The following is a 16,545-nucleotide window of genomic DNA, read 5'->3' on the forward strand; positions in this document are numbered from 1 at the left end:
GGAAGTGGCATCAAATAGCATTGTTCCTAAGTACACTAAATTACTGTGAATCCAAGCAGACGTCCAAGGCCAAATGATAATGTTATTGTATAGAACTTACGCTTACGCTCTTTTTCATAGAACTATGCATACAATATCACCCAACCTCATTTATCGACTTAAGAAGAATGAAAGGCTTTTTGAAAAAGAAAAAGAAAAAAATTGTTTTTTTTTTTTTTGTAAATGTTCTTCCACACCGGCCCAAGCGTGGCCAGAAACCGGGCTGAAAGGCTGAGGGGCCAATCCGACCCTGCCTGCACCTTATGCTCCTTATCAATAGTTGTGACACATGTATTCTGTGATCTATTTATGCCTCAACAAGGACCAACCTGTACCCCGGTCCCTCACCTTATCCGTTGTATTGTTTTTTTCTGCCTTCACATTGTATGTGCAACCTGCTGTAACTAATGTTGAACTTAATTACAAAGTGCCCAGCTACCCAGGGTTTGGCAGCGCTATACAAATAAACAAACTAAACTAACAAACTAAACTAAACATGTGTGTCTTCTCTATGCAAAACCTTCCCTCACAACCAAGCAAACTCACAAGATAACCGGAAGTGAGCTGGGACTTAAATAGTTGTACACACTTCCTTTAGGACATGTATGGCCTATGATTGCCCGAACAAACTCAAATAAACTTGACATATCAGCTTTAAGGACTATCATTGGTTGAACAAACCAGACAAGCTGGTGCTATATCCTCATCCCTAGTGTGCATGAGTGGATGATGCCACTGTGAGAATGTTGGTGAGTGCCCGGAATGTTTGTTTGTAAATAGTGTTCCAGCTCAGGCAGTTCGACAGAGCTAGCCCGGGTGGTGGGTGGCAGTGGGTCACCTCTTTGGCTCTGCCCCATAACTTAATCACCTGCATGTGTCATCATAGAGGAATCTGTGTGTACGTACCTGCTGCCTCCTGGAGTTCTTCATTACAACAGCTGTCTCATACCACAGGTCAGTTTTTGAGAAGTGTGTCCAGGCCTACCCCACAGTAAGCTGTCACTGGACAGTGGTCTTGCAGATTTCAGCTTCACAGCATCTGTTCACCTTTGCATACTGAATACTTCCCAGAACTACAGTGTTCAGACAATCAAATGTACTTTGTGATGCATTGCATCCTGAGTAGATATCTTCATACAGATTGTATTTTGATGCTCTCAAAATGAACTCCTCCCGTAGTATTCCAGTAATACAAACAGCCAAAAGTAAGGAATTTGAATTACATCACTTCTGCTGGCATAACTATTGCGCATGTAGAATTTAAAACCAAGGTGGAGATTGAGAGATTCCAAGGGCCACCATTAGTGCAGGTTTAAATCTGAGCATTATTTTTACCAAGACCAGATCTGTTAACTGCACCAATCTCTAAATGGAAAGTAAATACAACAATGGCATGGCTCTGCCTTGCAAATAGATCATGTTTGAGTATTGTGCAGTATTCAGATATTAGGTGCTGTGAAGGAAAGGGGAAACACCTCGGAAGGAGTAGAAGAATGTCCCCTCAAAAGCTTAAAAAGTAATTGGCACCACAAGGGGTTAGCTGGAAGGCTTTACAGTGCGTCTCATAGCTGTCCCTTGCCCTCGTGTAAAATGGTATGTTTTCTATTCTGCTGTGAGCTCTTCCCATTTACAAATGTGTCATTTTGATTTTCCTCATTGCCTTGGACCAGTAAAATCTGTATCCACCACGATAGTGATGTTCATCTCTGACTCTGATGCTTCATCCTTGACATTAACATGATGTGCGTTTGTTTTCTTGGGAACCAATACCTCAAATGCTCATGCCAGTCCTGGCGCTCATCTTGGAGATGGCACTGCTACAATGCAACAACATTGAGTAGGTAAAAGAGCAGTGTTCACAATAGCCTTGCTATGATCTTGTGTGGCGAGTGCAGTGGGCTGAACCATTTGAGCGGTATGGTCAATTCAATGAAAAAACGAACGATTTTGGGCATCCTAGAGGAGCACCTGAAGTGCTGCCCTCACCATGCTCCTGGTTATGGAGGATTTCCAATGAACTGTGCAGCTAGCAGTGCCATTTACGCCCTGTAAACAACACTATCAGCTTACTTAATTGGACCCTAAAAAAAGGGTAAGGGCAGCTGGCATATTAGGCGGAGGGAGAAATACAGGAGGCAGTGGCAAGGGGTCACTCTTTTTAAACATAATGTTCTGTTGAGGAAGAACCACATGTGGAACAGCCTTGGCTACTATCCCAGCCTGCCATACATTCTGCCTAAGCACAGGGGCCTTCAGGTAAACCCAAACCTACCCTGCATATACTTGCACTAATCCTTCCTTTCATCTCTCTGTTAATGTGTCTGACTATGGTAATACAGGTGCCTCACCCTCATCCATTGGTTGCAAAGACGATTAGCACAGGATGCGCATTGCCAGAGTACCCATTCAGATGCATTCAATTGGTGCAGATATGTGCCATTGTTAGTGCTTCCAACACTGTCCAGCTGAGAATGGCAACATTCTAGTCAAATATTTGGTCAATGTGAACTGTTACAACAATGGTTTAAAAATGTTTACTTCAATGGGCCAGAGAACAGGGCATCCCTGACTCATTTTCTTAGGACCACATTTCTCTCATTATTCACATTACAGTTCAGAGGGGAATGCATGACCTCTATCTCACTGGCACCCCCTTAGTTACGAAGTGTGAAATAACTTGGTACCAGAAGTAACACCCGGACCAGCAAGTAAGTTATCTGTAGGTTTATTCGTAAGTATGCCAGGAAGATAGTGGCACGTGCCTTCATGCCAGCTTAGATCTCCAACTGTATCTGTTAGAACAGTACTTCAGAACATAGCACCTCAGCACTCCACACTCACTGACATCACCACATTCCACCATCAGTGATGTCACCCACACTCAGAGACACACTAAAACAAAGTGCTCTGTTATATCCACTTTCTCTCAACACAGATGCCCTTTCCCTTCTCCAGGATCACAGCACCTCGGAGCACCAATCCCAGAATCATATGTACTCTTTAATGTACTCATATATTTATCTTTCATTTGTAATGAAAATCATGTTGAGTCATTCTATGTAAATAACAAAACAAATAGTAGAATTATGTATGTGTTCTCTCCCGGTGTGTAAGCATGAGTGTCATCAGGCTTGTGGGAAATCAAAACACGGGACATCCTTGGAACATAACAGAAAAAATCACAAGGTTATTTTCAAGGGACGAACAAGCTAGGCCTTTACTTCCAAATCTTGCAAGAAACTGACAACATCCCTTTCTACCCCACTACCTAAGCCAACACGCCTAGCCCCCAACTCACCTCCTCCATAGATGCTTGACCCCACACATCCCTATGAAACATCCAGCTGATTATTCCCACCATCATGAAACAATGAACTGTTTCATATTTTAATATAGTCTTTCGTGAAACTTTCGTACTTGCTGATCATCACATGTCAATACACATCAGTTTCACCTCGATCCTGTCATCAACTTCCAGTTTCGTCCTCCTCAGGTGAGGGGCATAGGACCACTGGTCAATGACGTATTTCCGTTTAAAAGAAGTCTCAATTGTTAGGACTGGAAGTAACAGGTGCAGTCCAAAAATGGTAGCTGGGTGTTGTTCACCCAGTGGCCCTAAATGTACCAGTAGTGCTGAGCCCGGAACGCTCTATAGCGAATGCTTCACTGCCAGATTTCAGGATAAATACAGCCAGCCACTCCAGCCAACAGCATCCATTAGACAAAACAAATGTATTTAATTGTGAGATAGGATAGGCACTGTAGGCCAAAACATCTGGACAGCCAGACATATGGCACACACCTCTGTCGAGTGAGTCAACTGTTCACAGTGACCAAATAATTACACTTGGAAAAATACAGTGAAATTGGATTGCTTTCTGGGTTATGTACTTCTCTTGATTTAATTATTTACACAAAGACGTATTCTTGTAATATTCTAAGATGTTTATTGGTAGTGTGTTCTCATTCGTTGCTTATAGCATGGTTTCGCATAGCCGTCAAGTGTTGCGATCGTTGGACGTTTTCAAGGCTTTCAACTTTTCATAATCAAATTGCATATTTACATAAATTAATCAAAAAAACATTTTTGAGAACATAAATAGTCATTGCGTGAGTGATATTTCATACATGATTGAAATAAAAATATGAATACAATTTGAAAAAGTGACATGTACCAATATTCATCATACCATTAATAACATAATTTTCCATTTTTGAATCAAATAGAGTTGAGCAACAATATTGTTGTTGTAGGGTAAATCGAATATTGATAATGCAAGGAAGAAGATAGAGAACAAGACAAAGTAAAACATGTGAGACAAAGAAAACAAATACAAACTAGAATAATAATAATATGGCTGTGGTCCTTAATTACACATCTACTTAATGAATAATTTAAATAATAAGCAATCACCTGGGTGTGGGTGACCAACTTCTCCTCACAATTTAAAATCTGTTTATAACTTGTTAATTTGGTGGAGGATTGTGAAACTGATTCAAGGAGTGAAATACATATAACATTGATTGACTGAGCATGTACGGTTCTAGGTCAAAGGATCGACAGTAAAAGGGTCGAGAGGTCAAAGGATCGACACCAAAGGGTCGACAGCTCAAAGGATTGAATTTTTGTAATTTTTTTTCACATTTTTTTGGGGGGGGGGGGGGTTCCCCCGCCAACCCCCCTTTTTTTTGCTAAAAAACACTTTTTTTCACCAAAAAAAGTGAAAAAAATAATATAAAAATTTCGATCCTTTGACCTGTCGACCCTTTGGTGTCGATCCTTTGACCTGTCGACCCTTTATATTAGATCCATTGACTAGACACCAGCATGTACAACAACAAATAACAATTATTGCAAGAGCGAGGTAGATGTGTAATTTAGGACCTCAGTACTGAAGCCCGCCAAAGGCAAAAGGAACAAAAAGATTAAACCTGGTTTTGTGTGCAGTGTAAACCCCAAGAAAGACCTCACAAAAAAGAAATGGCCAAAAAAAGAAGACCGGGACATTTTGACAAAATGGTCACCCGTGGGTGCTACACTGCAGCTGAGGATTCAGCCTGCTGTAGAAAAGCACAGAAGTAGGAAAGTGTAACCACTGCCACCAGCCATTTTAAGTTGTGAGCGTAACATAAAACATTTGACATGAATAAGTAAGAAAAGGGGCTACTAAGAAACCCACCAGCACTCCACATAAGATGGTGTGTGCTGGACCTACAAAGAAAAAAGTTAAGTAAAGTAAATTTCACTTTACTATTCTTGGGTACTGTAGCTCACTCAAGAAAAGGTATTCAAACCTTTTACACTGCACTGAAGGTGCTGTGTCTCACCATACACAAGTAGATGCCTATGGAGTTTATCAGACTCCAAAAACAAAGGAAATAGGCATCCAAATCAGATCAAAACACGAGTGAGAAAAAGGGCTCACTTACTCCAGGGTGAAAATTAAAAAGTCCTAAGGTCCAGCAAAAGGGCTGGTGGTCTCTAAGGTAGAAGGGAATTAGGACAGAACTGAGAATGATCCCTAACAAACCAGTGCACACTTAAAGTTATAGTATAAATATTTATTTATGTGTACACAAAGATATTTAAAGCATTCTTTAAAAAACGGCAACTAATAGTAACATTAATCCCAAGTTAGGATTCAATTCAAAAAGAGAACAATAAAACAGGGGAGTAATTCTTTCGTATTTTATGCATTTTCCAGCACATAGAGTGATGTCATTTGAGCTCAGTAATAACACTTATTTTGTATCACCTTTGCAGTATTGAGTTATAAGCGAGGGAAAGATTATAGTTAGATCAGAGCATAATGGTGTTCTACAAAAACAGTTAGATTCTCCCAGAGGGATGCAGGCAGTCTTTTATCACAGCAATAATAGTGTTGAACAATTAAAACCTGTAAGGGAAAAAGCACTGCCAAAGCCAATATGTTCAGAAGGGGGCCTTTAGGGAGCAAGGCCAGCCAAATGTAGTGGACCAGTTCAAGGTAATGATGCTCTATTCTTAGAAAAGGGTTTTAAATAGTCACTGGTTCAAAATAGAAAATCCCAGCAACTCAAGAGGAGTCACCTTGAAGAGGCACATGCTGAAAAGCAGTGCAAGGGAGTTAAGGTCAAATCCAAGGAGGGTAAAAAAGCACTCCCCAAGGTAGGAAGCACCACAAATGGCAAAAAGTTGATGTACCCCTAGCCTCACAGTACCTGTGAACTGAAGAATTTGTTCCAGCTGGATACCTTCTGGTTGTAGTGCAGCAGATCCTTGTTCCTGGTCCTTGATTGTGGTGACGAAAGGGAGGATGTCTGGTGGGCTCCTGTGACAGCACTCGAGAGAGGGACTCAGCCACAATGGATTCTCCTAGATTCAGTGCCTCTTTGTGTTTTTTTTACCTTAGAAGTACAAACAGGTTCAGTTAGAAGTTACTTTATCCCTCGATTCTGGACTCTGATGAGGGGACTCTGGATGAAGATTGTCTGCTTCTGTAGGGTCCTCTGGATACCCACAAAGTTTTGGCCAGATTTGCACACAGGAAGTCAATGCACTTAATGATGGTCAGGAGTCCTGGGTATTGGGATTATGCAGCATGGAAAGTCACAGCAAGTCAGGGGTTGCACCAAAATGGAGTTTGTCTTAAGCCTAGTTGTTCCCACCAGGATAAGCGAGGAAGTTGTCCCATGCGGGTCTTCCCAGTTAAAACAGAAACGTGGTCAGCACAGCAGCAGGGCTTCACTGGGCACTTTGCGGTCCAGGAGGGTGCTGCTGCCATCTCTTTATGTCTTCTTTGTCAGATGTCGTCCTCCAGTGGGTCACTCTGCTGCTAGTCCCAAAAACCTTCCCTTTTAAGCAAGTTCCCATTGATTCACAGCCATAGGCTGTCAATCACCCAGCAGGATAGCTATCTTCCAGGACAGCCAGCCATCCAATCAGAACCGGTTTCACTCAGGCATACCTAAAGACAAAGGACAGGGATGTTTCTTGACCCTCCCTCTCTTCCTGCCTTTCCAGACACACTGGAGCCTGGGCGGACTGCAAGGCTGAAGCCCGTCAAAGGCAAAATACACAAAGGACTCAACCCCCATTCAAACAACAGAGTAAAGGCCCAGAAGAAAGGAACTGACAAGAAATGGTGAAAAGAGAAGACAGGGGCCATTTTGAGAAAATGGTCACCTTTGGGTGTTGTACTGCAACTGAGGATTCAGCCTGCAGATACATGGCACAAGTTAGTAAAAATGAAACCACTGCCACTAGCCATTCAAGTGAGTTAGTGTAACAGAATGTTACATGAGGGTAGGGATAAAGGAGTTACTATGTAACCCCCAGCACTCCACATAGGGTGGGTGGTGTGTGCTGGAGCCACAGAGGAAAAGGAAAATAAGACAGGGGTCATCTTACTATTCTTGGGAATAGTAGTTTGCCCAAGAAAATGTAGTTAAACATTAGGTTCTCAGTGGCTCTGCACAAAAGGTGCTGTGTGTCACAATGCAAACGCAGATGACTATGGAGTTTACCAGACTACATTAAACAGTAAGAAACACACAAATCCTAGTCGGAAACTCCACATGAGAGAGTGAGAAAAAAGTCCCACTCACTCAGGAGTTAAAATTAAAAAGCCCTTACTCCAGCCAGCAAAAGAGCTGGGGGTCTCTAAGGTTAAAGGGAATTGGCAGAAAATGAAAGTTCACCCTAACAATTGGATATGTGAACACCCAGAGGGAAGTTTTAAACATCAAGTCATATGGGATTGTGGGTCCACTGGAAAATATTGAAAGTATGCTGGATCCTTCTCCTGCCAACATTGTGCAGCTTTATAGCACTCATGTGATTCCACATTGTCTAGATATTCCCCAATGACACATCTCTTCATATATTTTATCCATGTCATGTTGAGACAATTTCACTTATCAAGCTCCCTTTTAATACCAAGGATTTATATTCTATGTTTAAGACTCTTTTGTTGAATTTAGCCAATGTAGATTCTCGATCGGAAATACAAGATTCTTTATTTGAAAGTGTCTTTAATAGGAAATCTTAAGTGGAGGTTTTTATGGAGGATTCTCAAGAATGTGCTAATTACTGTAGGTGCCTTTCCCCTTCTTACTACGTGTGAGATAAAAAGAAATAAAATAACAGGCAAAACCCCTTGTCGGGGAAAGAGGCACTGAGACCCGGCTGCAAGAGTTCAAAGGATGGTTCATTTCTCCAGCTAGGAAATAACCCAAAAAACTCTCTACCTCATTACATCATTGTCAACATTTATATTAGTTAAAGTAACTCTAACAAAAAATACTAAATGGACCCGATTGGCCAGACGGTGTGGTACTGTAGGTGTGGGTGGCATCTCTTCCTCCTGGTTGGCTGAGTAGCTGACGGACGTCAAACATCTTGTGCTCCATGCAGGTCAGGGTCCGGTCACTGTGGTCACTACCTAAGCTAGTATTGTTGCATACTAAATGACAAATTATTTAAAACATTTTATGCTACTTGTCACATTTCTACATAAGTTACATGATCATTGTCAGTACGATTGGGTCATTTGTGGCTTTAATTGAAGGCCGTGACCTTTATTGTGCATGTAAAAGAATCAGGCTATGTTTCGCCTCTCTTTCTAAGTTTCAAACTCATTAGTGCAAGTAAAACCATATATAATAATAAAAATGCTTAAGGTTAGTAGTGGGGGTGTTGGGTGGGTTTCGCAGCACAGGCGAGGGTCTGGCAATTGAAAGAAATACCTTACAGGGGGTGCAGGGTCAGGATGGCAATAAATTGTTTTAATGGGGGTGGGTGGCTTGCACGTTTATGAGAACGAATCGAGCAGGAAGTGCTTAGCTCATCTTGGTTCACATGCCGGTTTTCAGGCAAAACAGTGATCTCAGAGGAAGAAAACTGTAGCATATTGATTGTTGCAACTTTCTCCAGCCTCAGCGTGACAATGGAAGTGCAGAGCTTTCCTTCGCAGGGGGAGTGCAAGGTTGGGGGCCAGCCAGCTGCCTGTGCGCCTTGTGTGTGTGTGTGTGTCTATGTCCTTGGCTGCTGCGGTGGAAAGGGGAGCCGAGCATTGCTGTACTATCGCAGTGAGGCCTGTTTACCCAAGATGGAGTCGAAAGGGGTACAAAAGATGGATGCCCCGTGTCCTGCTCAGTAGTCCCATCTATGCAGCAGTCCACCATGGTTAACTTTACATAAGGGCAAGGGGCATTACCACTACTGGAGGCACGCGTTCCAAGCCTTGTACTGAGGAGTATACGACGCGAGGGGGCCTGAGGACCCCTCGCTCCCATACATTCCCCCCTTTCGTTACATCTAAAGTAACAAACTACTTTATCTCGTTCTTTCCATTCTCCCCTCGGTAGCGCTCAGCTTCAGCCACAGCCTCATCCCAAGCAGGTGTACCCTTTATTGGCATCCATGCTTTGCACACACTTCTTAAGCTGTTACCCCTTCTTGCATATTCTTCTGGGGTGACCATTAAGTATATGCCACCATCCCCATCTAAATCTATCCATACCTCATTATACCACAGCAAGTTTTTTGGTTCTCTAATGGTAGTGTAATGTAGATTATCGACTACTGTCTATAGATGGCAGTCATCCTATACTGTGGTGTATTGTCCGGTTTGTACTTGGGCATCTATCATGGTAGTCACTGTTGTCTGTCGGCCCACTGTTACCATCATCATTGCTGAATTAGGCATATTATTTTCACAGCATCTTAATCCCAGTTGGCACACACAGAATATTAAAAGAAGAAAGAGTATGATGGGAATGAGTATCTTTGCTGTGATGTTCACCCACGAAGGTTTCCAGCAGAACAGGTTGTCCAACAATGTGTTGTTGTCTACTCTGCCTTCTGCTCTCATTCTTTCTCCTAAATTATGCACTGCTGTTATCACATGTGACGGTGTCCCGTTATCAGCATCGGAAGTTGGTACGAACGTGCAACACGCCCCCCCAATTTTTTTGCAAACACCACCGTCCATCGCTGTGATAAGATCTAAGACATATCTGTTTTGCATCGTCATCAGGCGCAGTGCACGGTGCTCTATTTTTATGATGTTGAATCCTTCTTCAGTGTCGTTGGCCAGCTGGATGAACTCCCAGCGTGTTATCTACAGCCATTTCGCGTTTGCCCTTGCTTCAACGCCTGGTGCTAGGAACGATGCAAAGAATGTTTCTGCAGATGAGAAAAGTTTATACTGTTGTGGGATTTTAGCAAGGAGTTCTGACGATTTAGACGAAATATAATTGGATCTTTTGCTGCGTGAAAACTTGGTTTTCAAAGTTTCTTCTGACAATAGTTCGTATGCTGGGGGCTCGGTGATTGTCTCATCGGGCGCTGTCGATGGTTCAGCCGATTGCCCTGCTGCCGATGTGTCAGTCGATTGGCCTGCTGTCGATGTGTCAGCCGAAGGCCTTGCTATAAACTGGACGTGGTTCTCTGGTATCACCATTAGTGCCGAGTGAAGTGTGGCTAGGGCACAAGTGCCCCTCCAGGATGCTGGGAGATGCAGGTAAGATCTTTTGCCACAGATCCAGTATATGTCCATTAATGCAGCAGTGCCTTTTTTCATGACTGGCATTATTAAAGTCTTATTGCACTGCCGCACCGTTCCCATGTTCACCTTCCCTTCTCCATGTTTCATCTGGCAGCCCTCGAAGCCCCTCAGCTTTGCATTCAATCGTTTCATCATGCCACTTGTCATCTGCACATCTTGTGCCTTTTATAACGAAAAATGGCTCTTGGAGGCAGATTACTCCTTGTCGTCTGCTGGTGCAAGTTTGTTAATTTTCCAATTTTTCCATAGTGACTGTGTGTGCTTGAAATGTCTTTTTTATTCTACAAAGCATCAGATGAATCACACATTGGGCCTCAGACAAGGGTACTTCCTGTGGGATTAACATTTTTGTGGTTCCAGTTGCGTGAGAAATAAGTGAGCAAATGTAACAACTTTCGTTACTTGCTTACTTTGCTGCGGCGCTCATGTCTGAATACCATTTGTTTGATTGGTCAGGGTGTCGGGGGTCCTCTATTTCATCTAACCCCAAGTTATGATAAATATCGTATCTGTTTTTTCCCACCCCCCTTTTCCTCCTCCTTCTGTTTTTTAATTGGGTACCAACTAGTGAATATTGCAGCGGGAATATTCTAGACCATGCTTCATCTGTGTTGTTCATTGTGACATGTGTGTATTCAGTGGTGGTTTCTGGTGCAGTGTATGTATGCCTGCTTGTATTTCTGGAATCAGTTAACCAATAGTAATCATCATTTACATTCCATCCAAGCTCTATTTCCTTGGCTCCAGTATTATTCAACAATGGAATAGCAGTTTTGTTTACGTGCAATTGTAAAAGGGGAAATGTTATATTTTTATCATTCAATTCAATGTTATAAGTGTCCTTCAAAATAGCCGTTGCTTCAGTACATATTAATTTAGACCCTGGTTTTGTCATATCAGTTCCGCTCCCCCCTTTGTTAATTTCATTTGCCACATATAAAACAACATTATACCAAATAGGATAAAACATTACTATTGCAAATAATATGGCAGCATATTTTATAACACATTCCAAATTATTTAATCTACTGGCCCTAGTGGCATTCTTATTTCTATCTAACATTTCAGCTTGCTCAGCCATTTCGTCGCATTGGCTCATGTTGAACCTATGTGGGCGAGACAAATTCGTTAAGTCACATGGAAGAAAAATAATTGCAATTATTCATTTCTTTTTCATTTCTTTACTCAGTTCGGCATGTAACAATTCCTTTTCATTTCATCATGGAACAAATTAGGAAAAAATAGGAAAAACAACATGATTTATATGAAAAGAAAGAGAGAGAGAGAGAGAGAGAGAGAGAGAGAGAGAGAGAGAGAGAGAGAGAGAGAGAGAGAAAAAAATATATAAAACCTTTGCTTTTCCCCTATCCTTTCCCTGTCGTAAATTGCAATTGTCATTATGTGTCATGATCTCTGCTTCCAAAAGGTCAGGGTTTTCCCAACTCCCTTGGAAGCAGATCCATTACCCAGGTTCCGAGTGCCAACCAGTCCCAATTGGGACCTTTTGGACCCAGTCCTGGCGCCAGTGGCACCAGGCTCATAAATATGCCCAGTCCCAGCGCTGGAAGCGCCGGGCTCATAATGCTTGGGTGGACTTACCTTCAGCAGACCATGCTGCTTACTTGCCTGCCAGTTGAGCCTCTGATCCTCTTCTGTTTGGAACTACTTTTCCTGTTGGGTGGGGCTGGAGCCACTCCCTAGATTCAGAACACTGGAACTCTTCTGGAAGGCAGGAACTCTTTTCTTACCAGGAACTCTTTTCTTACTTAGGCGTGGCTGTGGAAGGAGATACCTAAGCACTACAGGAGGCTATTTAAACCACACCCGGTGGATGAATCTTGCTTTGCGTTATTCTGCAACCTCTGCAGCAGAACGCTCATCGTGTCTTCTGCATCTGGTCCTGGGCCTAAGGAAAAAGGCTTACCATCCTGAATCCAGTCTTCAGCAACACCTATAAAGACAAGAAAGAACAGGTTAGCATTCCGGCATCTGAAAGGCAAAGGCTTACCATCCTGAATCCAGTCTTCAGCAACACCTATAAAGACAAGAAAGAACAGGTTAGCATTCCGGCATCTGAAAGGCAAAGGCTTACCTACTCTTCGGCGCTGCATCCCGCATCTGAAAGACAAAACAAGGTGCGTTTAAAGACATTGGGGAACTTTAATACTCACGTGCCATGACTCCTTTCCACATCTAATCCAGTGGGTATTCCGGCACCCTGCAGCCGCTCCGAACTCGTGCCTGCAAAATAAAAAGACAGTTAGAGCGCATAGTGAAGCAGGCAACAAGCGCTTACTTACGTGCTTCCAGGCGCTTCTATTCATCACACGGGCTCCATCTTCAACTCACTTCAGCCCGTCATCCGCCATCGCCGGAACCCTGCAAAACAAGAGACATCATTACTAAAGACTTTAAAGACATTTGAATGACTCGAAACTTACCGTTCGTGCAGTAAACGATGGACAGCAGTCCTCTGAAGTCAAGAGGCCTGCGCTACCTATCCAGTGAAGAAACTGGTTACAGCACCCTGCCCCGAGGCAGATGGAGAGCTCGGCATTCACTTACCTAAGGTGAGAGCGTTAACCTTTGGGGGTCTACAGGAGAGGAGAAGAGGAAAGAGATAGGGACACCCCAATAACCCCAGTTCATTAACCCCATATTTTCTATCTGCAGACATCTTACTCTACACGTCAGGCATACAGTGCACAGAGGTCCAGCCCAAAGAGCCAACCGGGTGCTACACATCACCTTTGAAGATACGGTAGTCGCCCAGTCAAGACCGGCGCCTCTGCGAGAATCAGGTGAGCGTTACAGAACGCAAAGCCTACCGCAAAACTCTCGCCCAGGCGCTATGGAAACCTCGGATACTGACCCCCTAGCCCGGTTACTTGGGGAACTAAGGGCAGAAGTGCATGCAGCTCGTCAGGAAACGAATGCTCTAAGAAGGGAACTAATTATTTCCAAGGAGAGAACAGACAATCTTGCTAGACAAGTGCTACAGTCACAAGCCGGACAGACCCCGTTACCCGCATCAGGGGCAAATCTTTCTTCAACATCCTCTATGAATCCAGTGCAGATCAACCTACCTGGGAATGTACCTCTGGCTCCGCCCGAACGATTTTCTGGTGACCCAAAGAGGTTTGCAGTATTTATCAATCAGTGCCGGTTGCACTTCTTATGCCGGCCAGCAGCCTTTCCAACTGATCAAGCAAAAGTAGCTTTTGTACTTTCGTACCTTAGTGGCAATGCGGCAGACTGGTCGATCCCTCTAGTTAATCAAGATGATCCGGTTCTCCATGATTTTCAAGCCTTTCAGCTTAGTATGGAAAAACTGTTCGCAAGACATTCACAGGGGCAGGCCTTGGACAATGAGCTTCTTTCATTGCGACAGGGTAATCAAGACCTTTTGGCTTATATTGCATCTTTCAATAGGCTAATAGTGGAAACTCAATAGCCTGAGGACAAAAGGATTACGCTGTTTTATAGAGGTCTACGTGGAGAGCTCAAAGACGTTTTAGCCCAAGTAGTGAATCCCCCACAAGACTGTTCGGATTATATAGACTTGGTCGTTCAAATAGATCACAGGCTGCAGAACAGGAAGGCCGATCGTTCCAAGTTTGATGCTCGAGTATTTTCCAAACCGCCAACTCCTTCCAAAGGAGTAGACTCCGGGGAACCCATGCAAATAGGGGGTCTGAAAGGTCCTCTAACACAAAGGGAGCGGGAAAGGAGGAAACAATTGCAATTATGCCTATATTGCGGAAACTCAGGGCACTTTCTTCGAGACTGTCTGGTGAAACCTGCCAAGAAGGCAGTAGGAGCTGCAGTTACCAAAGTTACAAACTCTGAGCAGGGAAACGACCTCGCCCGACAAGAATAGAGGTCCTCTTGCCGAGCGTGAAAACCAGTTCCGTGACCTCGCATTTCGTGATACCTATGGTCCTCATTAGCCCTGATAATCCGGATCGATTACATGCAATTGAAGCTTACGTCGACAACGGTGCCATCGGCAATTATGTGGATCATGAAATGGTTTTGAGGATGAATCTAACTCTTTGTCCCAAGGCTGTAAAGGACGTCATTACTACGGTGGATGGTACGGAGATAGCCTCCGGGCCAGTAACGCATACCACTCAAGAGGTGACGCTAGTAAGTCAAGATGGACACCATGAGAAGATCGTGTTCGATGTGATCAAGGCCCCTCAGTTTCAGATTATTCTAGGAATACCTTGGTTAGAGAAACACAATCCTCTGATCGATTGGCGAGCAAGAACGGTCCAGTTTCCAGAATGTGTCTCTACTTGTCACCCTCCACCTGGTGTTGCACTGGCCGCAATTTCTTCAGAGACTCCCCAGTTACCTCCCGAATACCTAGAATACCAAGATGTTTTCCGGAAGGATCAGGCAAACTCTCTACCTCCTCATAGGTCTTATGACTGCCAGATAGACCTGATACCTGGATCTACTCCTCCTTGTAGTAGAATTTATGCCCTCACCGAGCCTGAGAACCTTCACCTTCGACAATACCTGGATCAATACCTGGCAAATGGGTTTATTCGTCCTTCCAAGTCCCCTGCTTCTTCAGCTTTGTTCTTCATTCCAAAAAAGGAAGGAGACCTTAGAACTTGTATAGATTATCGCTCCCTGAACCAGATCACCGTTAAGAATAGATATCCGTTACCTTTGATCCCTGAACTCCTGGACCAAGTCAGAAAAGCATGCATATATACAAAGCTGGATCTTAGAGGAGCTTACCACTTGGTACGAGTAAAAGAGGGCGATGAATGGAAGACGGCCTTCCGCACCAAGTTTGGGCTATTTGAATATCAGGTCATGCCCTTTGGACTTTGCAATGCCCCGGCCGCCTTTCAATATTTTATGAACGATGTCCTCAGAGAGCTCATAGATGTATGTGTTGTTGTTTAAATTGACGACATCCTCGTTTATTCTTCATCGGAATCTGAACATCGGAAACACGTGAAAATGGTCCTCGAAAGATTGCGTCAACACAAACTTTTCGCTAAGTTGGAAAAATGTGTTTTCAACGTGACTGAAGTTGAATTCTTGGGATTCATATTATCACCTGGCAGAGTGCATATGGATTCAAAGAAGGTCGATGCAGTTCTCAAATGGCCATCACCATCCTCCGTAAAAGGTGTGCAAAGCATGTTAGGCTTCGCTAACTTTTACCGCAGGTTTATCCCCGAATTCTCTCGAATAGTCCAGCCCATCACTGCCTTGTTAAAGAAAAACAAACGTTTTGAATGGTCTACCGAGGCGGAACAAGCTTTCCAGGATTTGAAGACTAAATTTATCTCTGCACCAATCTTAAAACACCCTCGCCCCGAACTCCCCTACATCGTGGAAACTGATGCTTCAAGCCTTGCCATGGGGGCAGTTCTATCACAAAAGGACCCGGTAACCAATCAGTTGCATCCCGTGGCATTTTGGTCCCGCAAATTCTCGCCTCCTGAAATCAATTACACGATTACTGACAAGGAACTTCTGGCTATCAAGTCTGCCTTTAAGGCTTGGCGGCATTATCTGCTGGGGGCCCGACACACCGTTACTGTGATTACGGATCACCGAAACCTGCAATATTTGAAGACCGCAAAAGCCCAATCCTCTAGACAACTCCGTTGGGCATTATTCTTTGCCGAGTTTGACTTCATAATTACCTATCGACCTGGTACAAAGAACGGTAAAGCCGATGCCCTTTCTCGGATGGGAGTGGAAGAACACTTGGTCAAACCTAAACCTGTACCAATCATTCCCGAACAAAGAATTCTGGGTGTAATCGCCACAGAATCCATAGAGGAAGTTAAGGATAAAGCCAGGCAACTTGTAACTCCAGCAGACATACAGAATTGGCATCTGCAGGGAAAGGACTTTGCAGTAAAGGACAACTTATTGTATTTCCAAGAACGATTATACCTACCCAGCACAGATTTACAGA

The 16,545-nt window shown here is 43.6% G+C and overlaps 1 protein-coding gene across 1 annotated transcript in view; it reads left to right on the top strand.

Moving 5' to 3' along the window:
* The first annotated feature begins 830 nt into the window (after nucleotides 1-830).
* Nucleotides 831-16,545, top strand: part of LOC138566779 (cytochrome P450 2F3-like) — a 622,774-nt gene continuing 607,059 nt past the window's right edge. Inside the window, exon 1 of the mRNA XM_069644431.1 lies at nucleotides 831-993. The gene's annotated coding sequence lies outside the window, so the exon portion shown is untranslated. The remainder of the gene's footprint in view (nucleotides 994-16,545) is intronic.

The sequence above is a fragment of the Ambystoma mexicanum genome, chromosome 2p (assembly GCF_040938575.1).
Source record: "Ambystoma mexicanum isolate Mex_15411 chromosome 2p, UKY_AmexF1_1, whole genome shotgun sequence".
Taxonomy (NCBI): Eukaryota; Metazoa; Chordata; class Amphibia; order Caudata; family Ambystomatidae; genus Ambystoma; species Ambystoma mexicanum.